The 19,094-nt window shown below is 47.0% G+C and overlaps 1 protein-coding gene and 1 non-coding gene across 2 annotated transcripts in view; both read left to right on the top strand.

Moving 5' to 3' along the window:
• LOC140460064 (uncharacterized) overlaps positions 1 to 19,094 on the top strand; it is a 507,032-nt gene that overhangs the window by 93,395 nt on the left and 394,543 nt on the right. The window lies entirely within an intron of this gene.
• Positions 4,347 to 4,499, top strand: LOC140461169 (5.8S ribosomal RNA). Its single transcript, XR_011954490.1, has one exon. It is a non-coding gene; the product is annotated as a 5.8S ribosomal RNA (ribosomal RNA).

The following is a 19,094-nucleotide window of genomic DNA, read 5'->3' as shown; positions in this document are numbered from 1 at the left end:
TGATCTGTGTTTATATTGCAGTCGGATGTAGAAAATCATCCCAGCGATCTTCACGTTATTATAGTTTACTGAGGCCATAACAGCATTGCGTGGCAGTTTGATGTGACTAAAACATGGATGGAAATCTCTAGATTATGTTGTAAAAATATCGGTATAATATTATTCACACCCCGCCATCACCAACTGAACAAGCAGTCTGTGTTTTACTTCTCACATTGCGGGGAGCTGAGCATTAACCCAAACACTGGGCACACCAGCTCCCTGACACAGTGTTCACAAATCAAACTGACAGCAAAGATTCACGTGTGATCGAAAGTTACCGCAAAGAAGATTTGACACGACCGATATACGGAAAGAACGTATTCTTTTCTTGATTTGAAATGTAAGAAGTTGATTGCAGTGAGTCGGACGTGATTTGAACACGCAACTTTCTGATCTGGAGTCAGACGCGCTACCGTTGCGCCACAAGCTCACGGACGGCTAAGAGCCTCTATTCATGCTTAAGGGAAGTAATCGCACTACAATAATTTCACGTTCATGTCTGTTCTGTTGGGGGGAAAAGGGGAAAGTTAACTGGACACTTTATTCTGGGAGATGGTCATTCCTCGACAGACAAAGCCTTCTGACTGGGTCAGTGGAAAGGGTCAGGAGGGTGTCAGCACAGGTCAGACAGATAAAGGGGATCTGAGAGAGGTCTGCACGAGTGAGGAGCTATCTGGCTGCGTCGTGGGATTAAGAACAATGTTGGGGAGGGGGCAGTGGTGGTCAGGGAGAGAATAGTGGCAGGGATTGTCACCATTCTCTGCAGTTGGCAGCAGAAGACCAGATTGCCTGGTGCCAGGATTTGGGAACCGGTGTGCTCAGGGCTGGAGACATGGAAAAGGGAGGTTGCAGCAGGCGTGGTCTAACAATGTCAGGAGGAGAGAACCTCTGCTGAAGGCTAATGAGAAGTCAGAAACTACAAAGACATAGCAGAACTTCAAAGCTCTGGGTGGTATGGTGGCTCAGTGGTTAGCACTCTGCCTCACAGTACCACGGACTTGGGTTCAATTCCACTCTCATGCAGCTCTCTGTGTGGACTTTGGCATGTTCTCACCTTTGTGACTGCATGGGTGAACTCTGGGTGCTCCAGTTTCCTCCGACAGTCTAACCATCTGAAGTTTAGGGTGGATTGGCCATGCTGACGTGTCAAGGGATCTGCAACCTAGGGTGGGTTAACTATGGGGAATGTGGGTGTTTGGAAGGTCAGTCTGAACTTTATGGGCCGAATGGCCCGTAGGGATTATATGCATCTACCGTCTTAGCCATGTGTCTATTGAGAAACGATTGCCCCCAAGTCTGCTGTTAATGGAGTGGGTTCCAGTTCATGGAACACTGACACCATTCCTGGGTAAGGTGGGATTTGTGCTGTCACTTTCCCAACCCACTGTCCCCATGCATTCTCTCTCTCCTCACAGTCTGCACTCACCGAATCTCTCTGCCCAGCCATTCTCTCTTTCTCCCCCTCATTTTCTGCCCCCCATTCTCTGTCCCCAAGTCTTTCTGATCCCCTCCACTCTCTGTCCCCTGTCCATTTTCTCTCTCTCTCTCCCTACCCTTTGCTCCCCTATCCATTCTCTCTCTCTCTCTTCTCCCCCAGCCTCTGTGCCCCTGTCCATTCCCTCCCCCCCCCCCCCCCCAATCCTTTCTCGTACCTCGAGCCCTCTTTGATTGCTGTATCAAGCCCTTCTCGGGAAAGAGAGAGAATGGATGGTGATGAATCAACCTGGAAGACAGGGGTGCACAAGAAATGGCTGATTTTAAAATTGAGAACAGCTGAAATGATATACTCAGAAACATTTTTAATGTCTAAAAGCATAAAGCTGCAGACATGTTGCTGAAACTTGCATTGAATTAGGCGGGTAAAGTCATACAGCACAGAAACAGACTCTGGAGTCCAGCTCACCCATGCTGACTGGATATCCTAGATTAATCTCGTGACCCATTTGCCAGGATTTGACCCATATCTCTCTCAACCCTTCCAATACATATACCCAACCAGATGCCTTTTAAATGTTATAATGGTACGAGCTTCCATCACTTCCTCTGGTAGCCCATTCCACACACGCACCGCCCTCTGTATGAAAAAAATACAAATCTATGCCTTCCTCACTCCCTAGTGTTATCTGTACTGATACCTTCGGGGATCTCTAGACTTGGACAGCAAGGTTCCTTTGTTCCTCAGCACTCTGTAGGGACCTACTATTTATTGATTACTTTCCTCCATTATTACATTTCCCAGAATGCCTGGAGATTAAATTCCATCTCTCTGGCCCATTTACCAGCTGATTGGTATCAAACTGTGGCCAGAGACCATCCTCCTCACTGTCAATACCACCACCTTTGCAGAGATTACTCCTAAACAGGGGAGGGCAGCACTGTCTCCAGCTAAGCAGAGGGAATTGTGTGTGGGTGTTGTGGGGGCTTGGAAACTTTGCAAGCTCCCTTTCCTTCATTTTTTAATCCCACCAAATCCATGTGGTTTGAGTTTTTATAACAGAAAACAGCACAGGGTTGAATTTTAACTTACCACTGGCTGAAACTTTGTCCTGCCCTCTAACATCGGAGAGTAAAACACTTTAGTTCCCCTCCCCTCCCTCCATGTGTAACACAGAGTTGAGGGATTGGCACCGGTTGTTATTTTGTGATCTATTCCAAATGAAATTTTATCTCTGCGCAGGTGCAAGTGAACAGTCTGTTTTTGTGCTTTCTGCGAATCAGGCTAGCAGCTTTTAAATCCTTATGTTAAGCAGCAGAAGCAAACAGTCGATCAGCAATTGTATTTTGAGAGTGGAAATTCTAGCCCTGGTAATCCCGTTGGGTCAACAGAGAGAGAGGGAGAGGATGTCACATCTAAAGTGCATACAGAAGAGTTGTTACACTTGTTCAGTCAGTTGAGTTGGTTCTTCCCTCAGATGTGACTGGATGTTGCTTTTCATGGATCATAATTAAACGACAACGGAACACATTAAATTCAAGGAATTCAATTGAAAGGGCAATTTGAGTGAATAAATGGAAAACTGCTTAAAGATTGGCTCCTGGTCTTTTACTTCACCAATTAGAAGTTGTTGGTTTGACAGCTCTCCTAATCATAGAATCCCTACATTGTGGGAGAAGGCCATTTGGCCCATCGAGTCAACACTGACCCTCCAAACAGAATCCCATCCAGACTCACAAAAATGTGCACCGCATGTGTGCAGAGAAGGGGATGCTGGGAGTGAGTGGGATGCTTTCACCACCACCATCTCCCTCCAAGACCCAAACACCCCACAGCACCACCTGTCCATTCCTCCACCACCACAGTGCCTCTGGCCTTAACCCCTGCCAACCACAGTGCCATTGTCCATTCTCCCCACCACACACAGCATCCCCTTACATTCTACTCGCCACCCACAGTGCCCCCTGTCCATTCTCCCCGCCACCCACAGCACCCAGTCCATTCTCCCCCACCACACACAGCATCCCCTGACCATTCTCCTTGCCACACACAGTGCCCCTGTCCATTCTCCCCACTACACACTGCATCCCCTGTCCATTCTCCCCCACCAACCACTGCACGACCTGCCCATTCTCCCCTGTAGCACCCACAGCACCTCCATCCATTCTCCCCCGCCATTCATGGCTCTGCCCTCTCCATTCCCCCGTGCCACCCACGGCACCCTTGGCCAATCCCTCGCCACCTCCGGCACACCGTCCATTCTCTTTCTCTTTCTTTCTCTCACCCCCACCCTCTGCATCCCTGTCCAGTCCCTCTTCCCATCTTCTGACTCCCCATGCGTTTTCTCTCTCCCCCACACCCTCTGCTCTCCATCCCTCTGTTCCCCCATCTATTCTCTTTCTCAGCCCACGTTGCCGAGTTTCCTAGCCCACCTTGGCAGTGGCCGGGCCGGGCGGCCGTCAGCTCTGGCTATTGCACCCCCGACTCTTTGCAGTGGTCCGCTCGCCGACACCCCGCCACGTGCACGGGTCAGTGACGCTGCCGAACCGATTGCTGGTCCCGTTTCCGCCTCTGCTTTTCCTCGGGCAAAGCTGCTGCATGCCTCGTGACACTCAGCGGGCGACATGGTGGAGGAGATCCTGCCTCGGTCGCTGCGGTGCGTGCCGACATGCATCGCCTCTTGGGCGGCCTTTTTTCCCAATAGACATATGTTTCCGCTGGCCGCACCTGGCTGGTGCTCCCCACAGCTTCCCGCCACCCTGCTACGCCCGCACGCCGGCGGGCAGGTGGGTGCTGCTAATGTGGGAAGTGTATGTGCGGTCTGGGTCGCTTTCCTCTGGCGAGGGAGAGACCGAAAACAAACTCAGACAACTCTTAACGGTGGATCACTCGGCTCGTGCGTTGATGAAGAAAGCAGCTAGCTGCGAGAATTAATGTGAATTGCAGGACACATTGATCATCGACACTTTGAACGCACTTTGCGGCCCGGGTTCTTCCTGGGGCCACGCCTGTCTGAGGGTTATTTGGCATTTAATCGCACTCGTCTTGGCTGGCGAGAGCGCTGCTAGGGTGTCGCAGAGGACCCGTCCTCTTTGTCCTCCTAAGTTCAGACTCGGCAGCCCTCTGGCATCAGAGCACTTGGCCTTTCCCCGCACCCTGCACATTCCATTCGTCAGGCTCGACGCCATCCCCCCGCCAGGGAGCGCGGCCTGGCGTCCGTCTGTGTCGTGGCAGTGGGGCCAGTACGGCTGTTACCGGTCCCAGAATGGCCGTCGGTGGTTCACACGGCGACGTGCACCGCTTCGTCTTTGGGACATGGAGCTGCCTCAAAATGTTGAGCTTCCTGTGGGGTCTGCCTAGGCTCTGCACGTCCGCACTGGGTCTGACTCTCGGTTGGCTGGCAGTAGAAACAGTGAAGGGAGCCGCGGAGGTCTGGTGCTGGTGCGCTGCCGGCCTCACCGTGGAGCTCGCCTGTTTGACACGCTGACCCGACTTGATGCTTGATCGATTGAGAGTGATGAGAGGCACAGACCGTGTCTGGGAGCTGCAGGCCGCCCGTTTTTTATTTATTTTTTTTATTTTATTTTTTTTCCTTTTTTTTTAAGTGGCCAGTCACAACTCCAGGGTGTCAGTGGACACCCGCGTGCTCCTTCTCCAAGGACACCCGGGGGGCAGGCCGCCCGTTGCTGCAGCCGCCCGTCTCGTGGTTCGTCCTCAGACTTAAGTGGCCGGTGGGGCGTCTGATCCTGTCTCCCCTGCTGGCGCTGAGTCCCTGGCTGAGGGAGGAGGTTATCATCGAACGCTGTGACTTCGACGGTCGCACGTGCAAGGATCACGGGCTTTTGGCTCTCCCGTTCAGTCCACAAGTTTCTGCTCGGTCCTGCCACCGGTCTCGGGAGGCACGGAGGGGTTGGCGGCCGTGGTGTGTGCACGGTCACCGTGCAGGCATACCTATCATGCCACCAGCCAACCATCGAGAGGACGGCGGAACATCGGGCTATCGGGGGCCAAGTCGCCAGAAGGCCACCGCTGTGTCTTCCATACCCTGTCACCGTCAGCGTGCCTTCCTCAACTCGTCCGGCTCGGGGCCGCTGGGTTCAGGAGCGGCGTCGCCCGCCGGCCCCACTGAAGGCCGTGCCATTCTGCGGCTGGTGATCGATGTGCATGCCGTGCCTGTGCGACCATTCCCCACTTGTGTCTCAGCACTTCTCTCTCCCTCTCTCTGACCGTCGGGCAGTCTCTGTCGGCTGGCGCCTCGCACGTCCTCGGCGGCGAGTCGTCACCACTGTGCCCGGGCCTCTGGCAAGGCAAGAATCGGGCTGACCCTTCCGCTCGAGTAAGCTGCCGGCACTTCCGAGATTCGCCTCCCGCCGTGGATGGGGAAGGGTCTCCGGTCCCGTGAATTTGCGCCGAGCACGTCCCCGTGCGTCGTTGGTGGCATGGGCGGCCACTTGTCGACACCATTGCTGGCAAGGGTGGTGAGCGACGTGCGGGTGGCTGGCTCTCTGACCGTCACGGCGTCGGCCAAACCCCCCTCTGCGGTGAGACGTTGCACGCCCACTAAGAGGTGGGGGCGTGCACGCTGGTGGTGCGGACTGGCCATCCTCTGACTCTGGGTACGACCTCAGATCAGACGCGACAACCCGCTGAATTTAAGCACATTACTAAGCGGTGGAAAAGAAACTAACCAGGATTCCCTTAGTAACTGTGAGTGAACAGGGAGAGCCCAGAGCCGAATCCCCACTTGCCTGACGGGCGAGGGAAATGTGGCGTATAGAAGTGCTTTCTCTGACGGTGCCCAGATGCCTAAGTCCTCCTGATCGAGGCCTAGCCTGAGGACGGTGTGAGGCCGGTGGCGGTGCGAGGCTCGTCTAGATTGTGTCTTCTTGGAGTCGGGTTGCTTGTGAATGCAGCCCAAAGTGGGTGGTAAATTCCATCTAAGGCTAAATACTGGCACGAGACCCATAGTCAACAAGTACTGTAAGGGAAAGTTGAAAAGAATTTAAAGAAAGAGTTCAAGAGGGTGTGAAACCGTTAAGAGGAAAACGGGTGTGGTCCGCGCAGTCTGCCCGGAGGATTCAACTCGGCGGCTCCAATCGGTCACGTTGGGGTCTGGCGGATCTCCTCTGCTGGGACTGCTCCCGGCATGGGCACAGCTGTCGCCGGGCGCATTTCCTCCGCTGGTGGTGCGCCACAACTGGCTTCGGGTCAGCTTGGAAGGCCGGTGGATTTAGAAGGTGGCCCACTGCTCCTTGGGGCGAGTGTTACAGCCCCCAGGCATTATCCATCGCCGCACCGAGGGAAGGGACCACTGCCACGCCCTCCCGCCCCCCCTCGGGGGGTGCGTGGAACCGCGTGTGGCGAGCGGGCTCGCCATGCTCCCGGTGGGTCTGTCGACCGGGGTGTAATGTCCTCAGTGCGCCCCAACCACGTCCTGCCGCCGAGTCGGGTCGAGCCATGCTGAGCTGGCGCCAGAGGGCCCTTCCTGTGGATCGCCCCAGCTGCGGTGCCCGTCATCCTACCATGGCAGACGGGTGGCCTTGGCTGGCCACCTTAGTAACTGACGTAGTACTGCTGCGGACGAGGGGAATCTGACTGTTTAATTAAAACAAAGCATCGCGAAGGCCACAGGTCGGTGTTGACGCGATGTGATTTCTGCCCAGTGTTCTGAATGTCAAAGTGCAGAAATTTATTGAAGCGTGGGTAAACGGCGGGAGTAACTATGACTCTCTAATCCCCTCTCTTGGGGGATGTGACTACAGTGTTTTTAAGGTTGTTGGTCTCCGACCGGTGACTGCATAATCACCTTTGTGATTTGTTTATACGTATTTTGTCGATCACAAAGTAAGGTCGAACCTCCACGTGGTTCCCCCTGGTAACGGCCTGTATGAGGAAGCTTTTGCCGGGAAGGTGATTTTAAATTGTTTTGTGGTTGTTTTAGTCTGGTCTTATCAGTGTTTTTCCCATCGTTTTTATCTTTGGTCTGAACTTGATTTCACCAGTGCTATAAACCACTGGCTGTTTTTATTGTTTTCTCCATCGTTTGAGCATTACTCAGACAAGGCCGGCTAATACGACCTCCAGAAAAGATAAGAGACGGCTGGTGACCATTCAGTCCGGTTGAAACCAGATTTGGCAGAGGCGATTATGGCCAATTCCAAAATTTCCAGTTGAGTGGGAGACCGGGAAAATAACCGCCCCCCACGGTTGCTTTTGGCGGCTCCATGCGCTAAATGTATGAGCCAAAAACGGACTGGGCAATCCGTCTCGACTCAGACTCAGACGGAAGAGACCATAAGAATTATTCCGGTAAGGCTGTCCTCGGGCAGGCACGAGGGAGCTGTAAACATTGTCCAGAATAATCAGGACAGAATTCAAAGGGAAGGGCATGTAGAGGAGTCCCCTCGACAGCCAAGTCCATTGAACAGCCGGATGATTTTAAATTCAAATTTTAAAGGGCCATTTGTTTTTAGTCGATGTGGAGATTTAGAGAGCAATGAGGAGAGGTACAAAGGAAGAATTATTCACCCGGTAATTAAAGAAACAGATAAACTTGAGTTAATAATTAAATACCCTAAAAAGATTTTAAATGTAATTATTGTAATAATATCTACAATACCACAGGGGTGTTTAGGAAACACTTGAAAATATGTAAGGGAATTAAATCAGTGAGGATTAGGTGCAGTAAATGCGATTGGGAAGGGAATTATCAGGCGGTAGCGTGCCAATATCCAAAATGTAAGATGAGTGATAATGTTAGTAGTAGTAGTAATCGTACCAGTAATAGTAATGAAGGAGGTGGATTAGAAAAATCATACCAGTGTGAGAAAGATGCCCGTTAAAATTTAAATCAGCCAGAGGGTTGGGGCAACACGAAAGACATGCTCAACCCATCCTGAGAAATGAGAGAAGGAACGAAGGGAAGACGAAGAGTAAGGATAAGATAGATAATAGAGAGGGAAACAAGAGGGGAGTATGGTGTAAGGAAGAGGTGGAAACGTTGCAACAACTGGAAGTAGAATTTAGTGGCTGTAAGAATATCAATAAAAGTATTGCAGAGAGAATCGGTTCCAAAACCGCTAAACAAATTTCGGATAAAAGGAGATTATTGAATAAGAAGAATAAAACCAGCGATAATAATACGGGTATAGAATTAGAAATGATCTTTAATAGTAATGACAATAATGAAATGCAAGATAGCGATCTGGGGTCAGATCGGTTGTTGGAGGAAGAAAGATTGAATGAACAGAGGGACCAGGAGAACGCTAATATTATGGATTGTCAAGATTATAATGGTAGGTCGATATTAGAATTGATAAAAATAATTGAAGATGACCTGGGTAAGAATAAAGGTGTTAATAAGGATCAGGAGAATATTATGGGTGTAAGAATGAATAAATTAAGAAAGAAAAAGGACGATGGGACAGGAAAGAAGGTAACTCATATTAAAAGAGTAAGTTTTAAGCTAAGGGATAGTGGGCAAAGAAAGAAGAAGGGAAACAAAGCTAAGAAAAGATATAGTAAAAAGAAGGGAGAATTTAAAGAAATGCAAGTTCTATATAAAACTAAGAGGCAGTATTTAGCAAGAACCCTAATGGGGGCCCCCAGTTAAGAGTGAATGTCCCCTGAGCAAGGAAGAGTTAGAGGAATATTTTAAGGAAAGACTAACAAATTTGAATGAAAATAATATTTTAAGGGGTTTTACTAAATATAAAAATCAAAGTGAGGGATCCTTGAGTGGCATTCTGACTGGTCCTGTGACGGTGGAAGACGTGGATCTGGCCATGAACGTGAAAACTGCTGCAGGGCCGGACAGGGTAACACAAAGAAATAATTAAGATATTTAATAAGGATAATTTATTATTTCCTAGACTATTTACAATTTGGATAAAAACCAGTAAAATAGCAGATCAGTTAAAAATGAGTAGAACGGTTCTGATCCCTAAGGTGAGCACAGAAAATGAGATAAAAGATATAAATAATTGGAGGCCGATTATTATAGGGCCAATTATGATTAGAATTTTTACAAAAATCGTTGCAAATAGACTTAGTAAATTCATAAATCTGAATAAAAGGCTGAAAGGATTTATGACTGGCGTAGCAGGATGTGAGGAGAACATAAAACTCCTGGAAAATATTATGAAAGGTTCTAAAAAGAAAAAGAGGAATTTAGCTGTGGTTTTTGTAGATTTAGTGAAAGCCTTTGATACCGTCGGTCATAGATTAATTATTACAGCATTGAAAAGATTCCAGCTCCCGCAAATTTTTATTATACGAATTGCAAACTTATATGAGAATACTTTTACTCAGGTGGAAGGTTTTAAATGCAAAACCGGAAACATTGAAATTTAAGAGGAGTAAAGCAAGGTGACGTGTTGTCACCGATCCTTTTTAACATTGTAATGGACCCATTAATTAGTACTATCGAGGAGAAGCAGAAGGGGATATTCTTAGGATTAGACGGAAACAGTTTTCATTGCGCAACATTAGCGTTTGCTGATAACACAGCGTTAATTAGTCAATCTTATGAGGGTATGGTTTACAATTTAAAATTGGCCGAAACGTTTTGTAATAACACGGGAATGGAAGTGTACATAAAGAAAACTAAAGGATTTTATCTTACTTATAGAAATAAGTCTTTTATATTTAACGATAAAATGAATTGGAAGTTAAATGAAGGGGTTATACAATTCATAGAACTGGGCAACATGGATAAATACTTGGGTGCTAAAATAGATCTGTGGATTGGAGTTAGTAAAGCGGACTGGGCGAGCCAATTGGATACCTGGATAAGGAATTTTTAAAAATCACCTCTTAAACCGGTACAGAAAATAGAACCTTTAAAAATATATTTTATTCCTAGACTGTATTTTTATTTAACTTTATCAGACGTTTCTATTAATTACCTTAACAAATTGGACAATATTATTAAAAGCGCAGCGAAAGAGATCTTACACCTTCCGCAATCCATCACGGACGGAGTGCGTTATGGATGAAGCAGATACCATCATACCATCATCCCTTGTTGCATGTAGCATGCACTTTAATTAATTAATACCTAAAATTACACTCCACCAATTAACCTAAGTGATCTAAAACAGTACAATTTTATTAATAAAATCTTAAAATGTAACTCTAAATTCAAATCAGCGATTAAAACTATTTAAAATACTATTTAAACTACTAAAACATATATAAAAAAATTTAAAACCACACTATTTAAACTATTTTTAAAAATACGTCGATCGGAGATATTAAGAGTCCATGAAAATCCTTAAAAGTTCGAGGGTCAAAGATAAAGTTAGGTTTATGATATTTTGTGCAAATGATTTAAATTTTACAATCCCGAGGCCTTTCAACTCCGAATTCTTCTCAAACCACTTCCCTCGAGCTCCTATCACAAACCCATAAAAAGATATCTTTCCTCCGCCAACGAGGCCCATTATCTCTTTACCGAAGTGACTATATTTCTTTATCTTCTCCTCCCATGCCAATTCGAGGGAGTTTATTTGAAGGTCCGTTCTGACTGACACGTCCACCACCACGATTTGCTGTTCCTTCTTAAAGATTAAGTCCAGTATCCACAGTTTTCCAGGCGTATCTTTAACTCGCGGCTCTATATATATAGTCCACCCGTTTATCCTAACAAAACTAACTAGTTCTTCGGCTAACCTATTGTGCCTTTTAACTCTCATTTTCTGGACGTAAGGGCACCATCCAGAAATATGCGCAAAAGTTTCCGAAATATCATTCCAACTTCTGCAATTCTTAATGTTAAAAGGCCTGCCATAAGACAAAGACGCCCGCATTGGAAATAAATTAGTTCGGAACAAAATTGAATTAATGACTTTCAACGTCTTCATAAAAGATAATTTTGTCAACCAATTATTTGATGCACTATCATTCTTATAATAATGGACACCTGCCCTTTGACAGGGGAGGGCCATCCATCTCTGTATCTCCACAGATCTCCAGTTTGCATAGGTAGTACTCGCAAACTCCTCCATCCCATCTTCACTATCTTCTGTGATGGTATCGTCTTCATCCAATTGTCGATTAATGTTAGGATTCCAGATCTTTTCCATAACCTTAATTTACTCCATTTATGCATTTTCTCCACTACACTCTCACCCTCAAACCGAAACGAGGCGTGCAATATTTCGTCATCAGATTTATGGAGCGTCTCATATTTCCTCACAATCGATATTGGAATAAACGTTAACAGTCTATTTAACGCCAGGCCTCCATTACGGGCTTTAGCATAACGCACTCCGTCCGCGATGGATTGCGGAAGGTGTAAGATCTCTTTCGCTGCGCTTTTAATAATATTATCCAATTTGTTAAGGTAATTCATAGAAACGTCTGATAAAGTTAAATAAAAATACAGTCTAGGAATAAAATATATTTTTAAAAGTTCTATTTTCTGTACCGGTTTAAGAGGTGATTTTTAAAAATTCCTTATCCAGGTATCCAATTGGCTCGCCCAGTCCGCTTTACTAACTCCAATCCACGGATCTATTTTAGCACCCAAGTATTTATCCGTGTTGCCCAGTTCTATGAATTGTATAACCCCTTCATTTAACTTCCAATTCATTTTATCGTTAAATATAAAAGACTTATTTCTATAAGTAAGATAAAATCCTTTAGTTTTTTTTATGTTCACTTCCATTCCCGTGTTATTACAAAACTTTTCGACCAATTTTAAATTGTAATCCAAACCCTCATAAGATTGACTAATTAACGCTATGTCATCAGCAAACGCTAATGTTGCGCAATGAAAACTGTTTCCGTCTAATCCTAAGAATATTCCCTTCTGCTTCTTCTCGATAGTACTAATTAATGGGTCCATTACAATATTAAAAAGAATCGGTGACAACACGTCACCTTGCTTTACTCCTCTTAAATTTCAATGTTTCCGGTTTTACATTTAAAATCTTCCACCTGAGTAAAATTATTCTCATATAAGTTTGTAATTAGTTTAATAAAAAATTGCGGGAGCTGGAGTCTTTTCAATGCTGTTATAATTAATCTATGACCGACGGTTTCAAAGGCTTTCGCTAAATCTACAAAAACCACAGCTAAATTCCTCTTATTCTTTTTTGCACCTTTCATAACATTTTCCAGGATTTTTATGTCCTCCCCATATCCTGCTACGCCAGTCATAAATCCTTTCGGCCTTTTATTCAGATTTATCACTTGACTAAGTCATATTCGCAACGATTTTTGTAAAAATTCTAATCATAATTGGCCCTATAGTAATTGGCCTCCAATTATTTATATCTTTTAACTCATCTTCTATGCTCACGTTAGGGATCAGAACCGTTCTACTTATTTTTAACTGATCTGGAATTTTACCGGTTTTTATCCAAATTGTAAATAGTCGAGGAAATAATAAATTATCCTTATTAAATATCTTAATTATTTCTTTGTGTTACCCTGTCCGGCCCTGCAGCGGTTTTCACGTTCATGGCCAGATCCACGTCTTCCACCGTCACAGCACAAGTCCGAATGCCACTCAAGGATCCCTCACTTTGATTTTTATATTTAGCAAAACCCCTTAAATTATTATTTTCATTCAAATTTGTTAGTCTTTCCTTAAAATATTCCTCTAACTCTACCTTGCTCAGGGGACATTCACTCTTAACTGGGGGCCCCCCATTAGGGTTCTTGCTAAATACTGCCTCTTAGTTTTATATAGAACTTGCATTTCTTTAAATTCTCCCTTCTTTTTACTATATCTTTTCTTAGCTTTGTTTCCTTCTTCTTTCTTTGCCCACTATCCCTTAGCTTAAAACTTACTCTTTTAATATGAGTTACCTTCTTACCTGTCCCATCATCCTTTTTCTTTCTTAATTTATCCATTCTTACACCCAAAATATTCTCCTGATCCTTACTAACACCTTTATTCTTACCCAGGTCATTTTCAATTATTTTTATCAATTCTAATATCGACCTACCATTATAATCTTGACAATCCATAATATTAGCGTTCTCCTGGTCCCTCTGTTCATTCAATCTTTCTTCCACCAACAACCTATCTGACCCCCAGATCGCTATCTTGCATTCCATTACTGTCATTACTATTAAAGATCATTTCTAATTCTATACCCGTATTATTATCGCTGGTTTTATTCTTCTTATTCAATAATCTCCTTTTATCCGAAATTTGTTTAGCGGTTTTGGAACCGATTCTCTCTGCATTACTTTTATTAATATTCTTACAGCCACTAAATTCTACTTCCAGTTGTTGCAACTTTTCCAGCTCTTCCTTACACCATACTCCCCTCTTGGTTCCCTCTCTATAATCTATCTTATCCTTACTCTCTGGCTTCCCTTCTTTCCTTTTCTCATTTCTCAAGATGGGGTGAGCATGTCTTTCGTGTTGCCCCAACCCTCTGGCTGATTTTAATGTTAACGGGCATCCTTCACACTAGTATGATTTTTCTAATCCACCTCCTTCATTACTATTACTGGTACTATTATTACTCCGACTAACATTATCACTCATCTTACATTTTGTCTCGTGGCACGCTACCGCCTGATAGTTCCCTTCCCAATCGCATTTACTGCACCTAATCCTCACTGATTTAATTCCCTTACATATTTTCAAGTGTTTCCTATACATCCCTGTGGTATTGTAGATATTATTACAATAATTACATTTAAAAAATTTTCTAGGGTATTTAATTATTAACTCTAGCTTATCTGTTTCTTCATTTACCGGGTGAAAAATTCTTCCTTCGTGCCTCTCCTCATTGCTCTCTAAATCTCCACATCGACTAAAAACAAATGGCCCTTTAAAATTCGAATTAAAAATCGTCCGGCTGTTCAATGGACTTGGCTGTAGAGGGGTCTCCTCCACAAGCCCTTCCCTTTGAATTCTGTCCTGATTATTCTGGACAATGTTAACAGCTCCCCCGTGCCTGCCCGAGGACAGCCTTACCGGAATAATTCTTATGGTCTCTTCCGTCTGAGTCTGAGTCGAGACGGATTGCCCAGTCCGTTTTTGGCTCAAACATTTAGCACACGGAGCCGCCAAAAGCAACCGTGCGGGGCGGTTATTTACCCGGTCTCCCATTCAACCGATACTTTGGAATCGGCCATAATCGCCTCTGCCAAATTTGGTTTCAACCAGACTGAATGGTCACCAGCCGTCTCGTATCTTTTCTGGAGGTAGTATCAGCTGACCTGGTCCGAGTAATGCTCAAACGATGGAGAAAACAATAAAAACAGCCAGTGGCGTATAGCACTGGTGAAATCAAGTTCAGAGCAAAGATAAAATGGATGGCAAAAGCACTGATAAGACCAGACTAAAACAACCACAAAACAATTTAAAATCACCTTCCCGGCAAGAGCTTCCTCATACAGGCCGTTACCAGGGGGAACCACGTGGAGGTTTGAAATACTTTGTGACCGACAAAATACGTAGAATCAAATCACAAAGGTGACGATGCAGGCACCAGTCAGAGACCAACAACCTTAAAAACACTGTAGTCACATCCCCCAAGAGAGGGGATTAGAGAGTCACAGTTACTCCCGTCGTTTACCCACGCTTCATTAAATTTCTGCACTTTGACATTCAGAACACTGGGCACAAATCACATTGCGTCAACACCGACCTGCGGCCTTCGCGATGCTTTGTTTTAATTAAACAGTCGGATTCCCCTGGTCCGCACCAGTTCTACGTCAGCTGCTAGGCGCCGGCCAAGGCCACCCGTCTGCCATGGTAGGACGACGAGCACCGCAGCTGGGGCGATCCACAGGAAGGGCCCTCTGGCGCCTGCTCAGCATGGCTCGACCCGACTCTGCGGCAGGACGTGGTTGGGGCGCACTGAGGACATTACTCCCCGGTTGACAGACCCACCGGGAGCATGGCAAGCCCGCTCAACACACGCGGTTCCACGCACCCCCCCGAGGGGGGGCGGGAGGGCGCGGCGGCAGTCGCTTCCCTCGACTCCGGGGGTGCGGCGAAGGATATTACCAGACGGCTATAACACTCGCCGCACGGAGCAGCGAGCCACATTCCAAAGCCACCGGCCTTCCCAGCCGACCCGAATCCAGTCGCGGCGCACCACCACTGGAGGAAATGCGCCCGGCGACAGCCCTGCCCATGCTGGGAGCGGTCCCAGCAGAGGAGATCCGCCAGACCCCAACGTGACCGACTGGAGCCGCCGAGTTGAATCCTCCGGGCAGACTGCGCGGGCCACACCCGTTTACCTCTTAACGGTTTCACACCCTCTTGAACTCTCTCTTCAACATTCTTTTCAACTTTCCCTTACGGTACTTGTTGACTATCAGTCTCGTGCAAGTATTTAGCCTTAGATGGAGTTTACCACCCACTTTGGGCTGCATTCACAAGCAACCCGACTCCAAGAAGACACAATCTCGATGAGCCTCGCACCGCCACTGGCCTCACACCGTCCTCAGGCTAGACCTCGATCAGGAGGACTTAGGCGTCTGGGCACCGTCAGAGAAAGCGCTTCTATAAGCCACATTTCCCTCGCCCGTCAGGCAAGCAAGGATTCGGCGCTGGGCTCTTCCCTGTTCACTCGCAGTTACTAAGGGAATCCTGGTTTGTTTCTTTTCCAACGCTTAGTAATGTGCTTACATTCAGTGGGTTGTTGCGTCTGATCTGAGGTCGTACCCAGAGTCAGAAGATGGCCAGGCCGCACCGCCAGCGTGCACGCCCCCACCTCTTAGTGGGCCGGAAATGTCTCATTGCGGAGGGGGAGTTGGCCGACGCCACGACGGTCAGAGAGCCAGCCACCCGCACGTCACTGACCACCCTTGCCAGCGATGGTATCGACGAGTGGCCGCCCCTGCCGCCTCCAGCGCAGCCATTGACGCGCGGGGACGTGCTCGGCGCAAATTCACGGGACCTGACACCCTCCCCCATCCACGGCGGGAGGCAAATCTCGGAAGTGCAGGCAGCTTACTCGAGCGGAAGGGTCAGCCCGATTCCTGCCTTGCCAGCGGCCCGGGCACGGCGGTGACGACTCCCCGCACAGGATGTGCGAGGTGCCAGCCGACAGAGACTGCCCGATGGTCAGAGAGAGGGAGAGAGAAGTGCTGAGACACAAGTGGTGAACGGTCGCACAGGCACGGTACCTACATCGATCGCTAGCCACGGAACAACACGGTCTTCAGTGGGGCCAGCGGGCGACGCCGCTCCTGAACCCCGTGCCCCCGAGCCGGGCGAGTTGAGGAAGGCACGCCGATGGTATGGAAGACACAGCGGTGGCCTTCTGGCGACTTGGCCCCAGACAGCCCGACGTTCCGCCGTCCTCCCGATGGTTGGCCTGTGGCATGATCCACCCTTCGGGGTCTGTGTGCAATTTAGGGAGGGTAGGAAAATGGATCTGACTGGGTTACTCTTCGGAAGATCAGTGCAGATGTGTTGGGCTGAAGGACCTATTTCCACACTGTAGGAGTTCAATCGTCCTATGAGCTTTGCTTTCAGTGGACACTGCTGCTCATTGAGCCAGGAACTACACATTTACAAATGAAATGATCCAAAGAAACCTAAGACTGCAAGACCATCGGAGCAGAAGTTAGGCCATTCGGCCTGTCGAGTCTACTCTGTCATTCGTTAGTGACAAAAGTAGCGCAGATGAGATTAGCTTCAGTGTGAACACAGGCCATTTGTCTCCACAAGTCCACACCGACCCTCCGAAGAGTAACCCATCCAGACCCATTTCCCTCTGACTGACGTACCTAACTCTATGGGCAATTAAGCATGGCCAATCCACATGACCTGCACATCTTTGGTTTACGGAAGAAAACAGGATCACCCAGAGAAAACCCGCACAGACGCTGGGAGAAAGTGCAAACTCCTCACATACTGTCACCCAAGGCTGCAATCAAACCTCGGCCCCGGGCACTATGAGGCTACAGTGGTATCCACTGAGCCATTACATACTGCGTGCCAAAGAAGGAAAGCAGGAGTTTGGGAGAATACAGCAAGCCAGGCAGCACCAGGATGTGGAGTAGTCAGCGTTTTGGGTATTAACCCTTCTTCAGGACTGAAGCGTTGACTTCTCTATGAGAAACGATTTACGGGAATGTTGCTGGGGTTTGGAGGATTTGAGCTACAGGGAGAGGCTGAATAGGCTGGGGCTGTTTTCACTGGACCATCAGAGGCAGAGGAGTGACCTAATAGAGGTTACAAAATCATGAGGGACATGGACAGGGTAATAGACAAGGTCTTTTCCCTGGAATGGGGGAGTCCAGAACTAGAGGGCAGAGGTTTAGGGTAAGAGGCAAAATATATTACATGGACAACATCTTCATGCAGAGTGTGGGATATATATGAAATGAGCTGCCAGAGTATATGGGTCAGGTGTTGTCAAATGGGACTAGATTAATTTAGGATATCAGGTCAGCATGGACAAGTTGGACCGAAGGGTCTGTTTCCATGCTGTACGTGTCTCTGACTACTGGTCCTGATGTAACTTTAAAATTGAGTCCATGTAACTTTGAATAGTTTAATCTTGTTGAGCTCACCTCCTCAAAAGTTTCAAATGAAGCCCTCTGAGAGATACTGTTTAAACGTGCTGAGTTGGACAAAGTATCCCATCATGCTCAACACAAACCCAGAGTTGAAGAAGTCAGAAGTCAGAACACCAAGGGAACCAGAACTGAGAGAGATCTAGGGTTGCGGGTTATTAGCTCCTAGAAAATGGGGTCGTGGGTAGACAGGGTGGTGAAGAAGGCTTTTGGCATGCTTGCTTTCATTGTTCAGAGCATTGAGCACATGAGTTGGGACGTCTTGTTGCAACTGTCACACATGCCACACAACAATGATAGGGGTGGCCCTGCCCCCCTCTGACTGGCTGTCCCTTTGAATATCTGGGGGACGATTAGACCCACCTGCTTGTGTTTGGCTCAAATGTACTTATCCAAATAATTTTAAACATTGTAACATTACCTGCATACACAACTTCCTCTGACAGTTCATTCTTCACACGAACCACCTTCAATGTAAAAAACGTTGCCCCCCTCCGTCCTTTTTAAATCTTCTCCCTCTCATCTTAAAAATATACTCCCAAACTTTGAACTCCCCTATCCTTCAGGAAAAGACACTGGTTATTCACCTTATCTTTGTCCCTCATGACTTCATAAACCTCCATAACCTCCACCCCCAACCCTCTGCACTCCAGTGAAAAAAGTACCAGCCTCTACCGTCTATAAATCATTCTGGCAACATCATAGTTAAAAAAAAGGTGAGCTTTAAGAATTGACTGAAAGGGCAGTGAAGATTCAACCAGCTGACAGTGAGTCTGAAATCACATGGAGATCAGGTTCGGACAGCAGGAAACCAGATAAGATTTTCCCACAAACCACAACAGTTTCATCATTAGACTCGTAATTCCAGATTTATATTGAATTCAGATTCCACCATCTGCCGTGGTAGGTTTTGAACCCAGGTCCCCAGAACCTTACCTGGGTGAATAGTCTGGTGACAAGAAAGCCAGCCATCACCTCCCCTGGACACATTGGCATATTGTGTTTAGAGGTAACAAAGGAGCAAGAGGTTTCAGCAGCCGCCAATGTGTTTGATATTACACAAGGGAACATCAGCACTCTCAGTAATGGCACATACTGAAGCCAGGACCCT

The sequence above is a fragment of the Chiloscyllium punctatum genome, chromosome 36, assembly GCF_047496795.1.
Source record: "Chiloscyllium punctatum isolate Juve2018m chromosome 36, sChiPun1.3, whole genome shotgun sequence".
Lineage (NCBI taxonomy): Eukaryota > Metazoa > Chordata > Chondrichthyes > Orectolobiformes > Hemiscylliidae > Chiloscyllium > Chiloscyllium punctatum.
The sequence above is the reverse complement of the archived record's forward strand: the minus strand, read 5'-3'. Positions and strand labels throughout refer to the sequence as shown.